This window comes from Lontra canadensis, unplaced genomic scaffold (assembly GCF_010015895.1).
Source record: "Lontra canadensis isolate GAN:19392208 unplaced genomic scaffold, GSC_riverotter_1.0 scaffold1, whole genome shotgun sequence".
Classification (NCBI taxonomy): domain Eukaryota; kingdom Metazoa; phylum Chordata; class Mammalia; order Carnivora; family Mustelidae; genus Lontra; species Lontra canadensis.
In genome coordinates this window covers 62910351-62916053 of record NW_022630995.1, presented here as the reverse complement: position 1 = coordinate 62916053, position 5703 = coordinate 62910351, and positions in this window count along the sequence as shown.

Sequence of the window (5703 nt, the reverse complement as noted above, 5' to 3'; positions counted from 1 at the left end):
CCCTGGGAGCCCATTAAGGACATCGCGCTGGTCCCTCTGACTGTGACCCCCCCCCAACCTTCATCGCAGCCCCTGCCACCCCTGGGAGGACATTGGGGCAGTGGGTGCCTGTGCTGAGAATGAGGAGGAATCTCGATGAGGGAGAGATGGGGGGAGGGAGCATGGGGAGGTGGTGGGTGGCTGGATGGTGTCAGCGTGGGCACCCTGCCCCTCTGGTCCTGGGGTTGCTGTGGGACAGGTGACCCCCAAGAGCCAGGAGGAGAATGGCCCATGAGGCCCACATGAGCCCAGTGCCTGCCGAGTGTCCGTGGTGGCTTCACTCCACAAGGCTGGCAAGAGCCAGCAGACACAGAACGTGCCTCTGTCCTTAAGGCCGCTACCCAGAAGTTGCCTGTGTTCGCGCCCATCCCTCCCAGTGGCCAGAAATGGACTGGACAATGCGTTATTTCTCGGGTAGCTGCGGGTCCGGCTCCAAGTCAGGTGCCATCACCGTAGGTGGGGACTTGGGGGAGGCACACAGAGCCGTTGTGTCTGCAGAAATTTGGGATGGTGCGCCTTCCCTTCAGGGCTTGTGCCCAAACAATTCCAGAGAAGCCGGAGTCAGCCAGAAGCCACGGCATTTCTGTGACCTGCCACCAAAGGTGTGACTGTCGCCAGCTCCCATGGGCCTGCTTCCAGGATAGCAGTGTCAGCACCTGGTGACTCTCCCACAGGTTAATGACACACTCAGGACAAACAATGGCCACTTTCTGGGGCAGATCCAGGGAGGAGTGGGGGCTTCAGGGCCAGGGTCCTGGGTGTGACCTTCGGCCTGAGGGCAGGTGCAACTGAGGCCCCAGGAAGACGGGAAGGGAGGAGCAGGGTCCTGACATGCAGCTTGGCTCTCCCTGGAGAGCTGCAAGCCTCTGCGTGGCTGACCTGGGGGGGGGGGGCAGGAAGTTTTGGTAAAAGGAAGGAAAAAACCTCCCTTTCAAGGATGAGAAGCAGAGCAGGAAGCACCTGGGAGTGGGGTCTCAGGAGCCATCCTGTGGGCACAGGGAGTGGGGAGTTCCCTGACTGCTGGCCAAGGGCAGTGGGTGCCAGGACCCTGTCGCTGGCCCACCTCTGACACCCTGTCCCTCCTGCTTGGGTGGGCCTGTACCATCAAAGAGCCTGGGCCTGGTGCCCCTGCGTGGCTCGGTCACTTAAGTGTCCGACTCTTGGTTTCTGCTCAGGTCATGAGCTCGGGGTCCTGAGATGGAGCCCTGTGTCAGGCTCAGTGCTCAGTGAGGAGTCTGCTTCTCTCCGTCTCCCTCCCCCTTTGCATGCCCCCCACCCCTTCCTTGCTCTCAAAAACAAACCAAAACAAAAATAAAACCAAGAGCCTGGGCTTGTTTCTCCCGGCAAGCTGGGGGAGCCGGGGAGAATGGGCCCTGGGACGGGCAGCATGTGGGAGGGGCCCCCCAGGGACAGAATGGAGGAGGCAGCCGGGAAGTGAAAAGGACAAGTGGGAAGAGTTCTCAGGTGCTGGGTTCAAGGAGACACAGAGAGATCGGGCATCAGCCGAGGCCCAAGGAACATCCCTGGGCCGGGGTGTCGGAAGAAGGACCACCAGGTTCTGGTGGCAGCTGGGTGGTCCACAATGCTGAGCTGCGGGCCTGGGGGTCAAGCTGCACCGGTCAACAGTGATGCTGATGTCAGATAGGCAGAATGTGGACGGCCTATCTGACACCCCACCCTGGCGTTGTGCTGTACTGCCTGAGGGTTCAGGGTGCTGACAGGCCCTTGTGTCTCCAAGCCGGATAGGAAGGAGAGTGGAGAAGGAAGAGAAAGTGGACTAGGAAAGAGCCCAAGGATCCTGGGAGGAGGGACGCCCACTCCAGCTCCTGCTGCCCGTGGCTTGTCACTCACGGACACATCTGTCCCTACTGTTTGGGGAGACCTGCCTCTGTTAGCTTGACACTCTGAAGGGACTTCCTGTTGTTTGTGCCACCCAAGTTGGTCTTCTGTGAGCGCTTCCCGGTGCCGTTGGTCCCTGAAAGCATGACCAGACTCCCCCAGCCCCCCAGCACAGACCCTCACTGGTGCTCCCAGAGCCCTGGACCGTGGGTCCAGCAGGTGCCCAGCAGGTGTCCAGACATGGTGTTGACCGACTGCCGGCTCCCCCTGGTTCTTTCCCCTCAGGTCCGAGGGACAGCCCCTCTGGGTGGTGTTGTGGAGAGAGAATTTAAGCCCCAGCACAATGTGATTTCTTTGTAGCCCCGGGGGGAAAGAGCGGGACCGGGTTCCCACCCCAGCTCTGCTCCCTCCTAGCCACGTGCCGTCAGGCGAGTCCTGCTCCGTGACGCTGAACGAAGCTCTGTGAAATAGGGCATGTCGGGGGGTTGCGGGGGACCTCTCTGTGTAGTCCAAGTGTCTTCATGGGAATGAAGTCCCAGACCCACAACCCAGCTCTGAATCCTGTCTCGGGGCAGCCTTGGCCCCTAGCAATGTGAGCTCGGCAGATGCCTCCACGAGCCCGACGTCTGGTCCTGGGCCATGGGGCAGCAGCCTGGTTATCCACGGGAAAGCAGGACAGCCAGCACGCCGGGGAGCCCTGGGACCGCAGGGGTCAAGGACATTCTGAGCTCCTTGGAAGCATTCCACAGAACAAGTGTCTGGAACCAAACAGCTCACAGCCGGCCAGGTCAGATGGAGAAGCGGGGGACGGCCTTTCATCATCTTCATCGGCCCTGGCTTTGGAGCCAAGAGAGCATCCCAGCTACCCAAAGGAGCCAGGCGCCCTTCCCTCCTGGCCTCTGGACCTGCAGCTGTGTCTGGGAAGCCATGGCTTCCCGGGCCCACGCCCGACACCTTCCAGTGGGTGCCCTGAATGATGTGTAGTCCTCTGACCTCTCCAATTCCAGTCCCTCCCTTGCTATCAGAATGGGGGTGCCCCTTGTACTCCCAGAGCCTCCTGACCCTGATCTCACCCCAGGCTGTGCCTGAAACCAGGGGGACCGTCTGACGCAATCAGGGCCACTCACATCCGACCTGCGTGACTTTCCCGGGGGTGGGACCTGGGCTTGGCTCAGACTGTGGAATTATAGTGTCTGCTCAACCTCACAGCGCAATAAACATTTGCTTGTGGGTGGCAACAAGTACATTCAAGGCTCGTTACTTAAGTTAAATAAGGAGTGTTTTAGGTATTGGCCAAGCTTTTCTCAACGTGTAGCCATGAGGAATTAAACCCGTGATGTAGGAGGGAAGGTGGGACTGTGTTCTGGGGTGCCTGGAGCAGGTGGCTGTGGGCAGGTCATCCTGACACCAGGCCCACTTGATCAGTCCCAACCTAAACATGGTTATTTAAGCAAAGTGGGAGGGTTTTTTTGTGTGTGTGTGTTTTTTTTTTTTTAAACGAGGGAGAGCAAGAGAGCAGGGGGAGGAGCAGAGGAAGGATAAGCCAACCCAGCACTGAGCACCGAGCCCCACTCAGGGCTTGATCCCAGGACCCTGAGATCATGACCTGAGCCAAAACCAAGAGTCAGACTCAATCGACTGAGCCATCCCGGCACCCCAAGTGTGAGTTTTTAAAAAGCTAGAAGGGGCTTTACAGGTCATGCAGTGAGGGTCTACAGGTACAGGCCTGGAAGGCTTGAACTTTCCCTAGGTCAGACAGCTGGGAAGGCACGGGAGTGGGATCCATGCAGGTGGTGGGGCTCCCAATCCCACCTGCTGTGGACGTTGCAAATGAACTTATAAATAGCACCTTCTTCACTCTAGGGATTGGAGTTCTGTACCACATTTAGCTGAGAAAGTGTTTCATGGCTAAGTTTTGGAAACCACGGACCTAGCCCAGACTGTTCTGCAGATCGGGGCACATGCCCGGGGACAGGGACCAAACAGGATGCTGGTGACGCAGGGGTTTGTGGTGGAGGCACTAGGTCTGGTGTCCAACTCCCAATCCGGGGTGATCCCCAAGACCGTGTCTCCCCTGCACCGGGCAGGTGGCTCTGCTGGGGGCTGAGTGGCAGCGTGGTGGCCCAGGGGACCGATCTCAGTGCAACCCTTGCCCCACAGCTAGTGTGCAGTGTGCCCCATTTCTGAATCTGTCTTCCCCTCCATGCATCAGGACTGTCCCTGTATATTCCCCATCTCCCGTCCGAGTGAAAGGATCACATGCTGTCACTGCACTCCCCCCTCTCCGTACCTTTGGGAGGCAAAGTCACACTGTGAATTCATTCTGTAGCCTCACAAATCTGTGGGAGCAGAAAGGGGGATGGGCTCACCTTTCACCTCCTCTCACCACCCAGAGAAGGAACCCTGGGGGGCAAACCTGGCACAGAGGGATGCCGGCCTTCGAGCACTCCCAGCGTGCAGGATTCCAGGCAGATGGAACCTGCTACCTGCCAGATGGGCCACGTCCACGGAAAACACAGGCAGCCACCCCCAGAATGGTCAGTGCAAGGTCTCCAAATCACAGAAGGCATGTAGGAAGGACTCCAGGTTTCCTGAGCTCTGGCAGACCCACTGCTCACCAGGGGTCCGCCCACTAGGGAGGGGTGGGCTGGTGGCTTTGGCGTCAATGTCAGCCCGGAGGGACTCAGACTCAGGTCACTATCCGAGGGGCACTATGTTCACAGAGGGACCCAAGCTGCTCTAGCACCGCCATGTGGCTCAAGCTCCGGTTGTATTTCTGTGGCATGTCATCATGCATCCCTGGACCCAGGACATGGTTCCAGACTTCTTGCCCGTGGAGTGATTGCTCCAAACCACGGGTAACCACGTGTGTGCCATCCGATCGGTGACCTGAGTCTCACGGTCACTGGACCACGTGGGCTCCCCCACAAGACCTGCTGCACAGCTGGACAGCCATGGGCAACAGTGGCTGTCCGGGGGGGGGGGGGGGGGGGGGGGGGCCCCCGGGGCCCCCCCCGGGGGGGGGGGGGGGGGGGGGGGGGTAGGTGTCAGCTATTGAGAATGTCAGTTCTGCTCTTTGTAACTCACTTTAGTGAGTTTGGTGCCGGTGTAGACACCTGTTCTCATGAATGCACAAGAAGAAAGTTTTTCTTTAGTAAAGAAAAGAGAAACCGTAGACTTCAAGAAATGTTTTTATTTTGGCTGCTTGAGGACCTTCACTTTCAGCTTCCCAGTACTGAACACAGGCCAAGCTTTTCCAAGCGCCAGGAAGGGACTCTCTAGTTTCTTCTCATTTCCTAGTGCTGGTTGATGCCTCAAGACCCTCATCCACTCACCCACACGCCCCAACAAGAGAGATGCCAGGCAGCCGTGGGGCCAGAGCTCTGCACGAACATGCTCTGCCCAGAGCTGCCACCTCCCCTAGCCTCACGCAGGCTCTCGGCCCTATGTTGGCCCCAGACTGGCCAACAGTGGTCAAGGCTTAGCCGTGACCCAATGAGAAATGCTCTCACGGACTTCACACAACAGCACATGCGGTTCTTTAAAAAAAACAAACCCAACACGAACGGGAACAGGGCCGGGGAACTTGGAAGGGGGTGCGGAGAGCAGCTCACCTGTAAAGTGCTCTTCGGGGCCAGGACCATGGGCGGACCCCGGGAATGCACTCTCCCACGACGCCGGGGGTGTGAGCGCAGGCATGTGATGCGGTCTCCAAGCATGCCATCTGCGCATGCACACACACTCAGCATCGGTGTCGGGCCGTCGGGCGGGGGGACCACGCAAGGGTCAGGTCTTGACAGGGACATGCATGGACGGCTCCTCGTC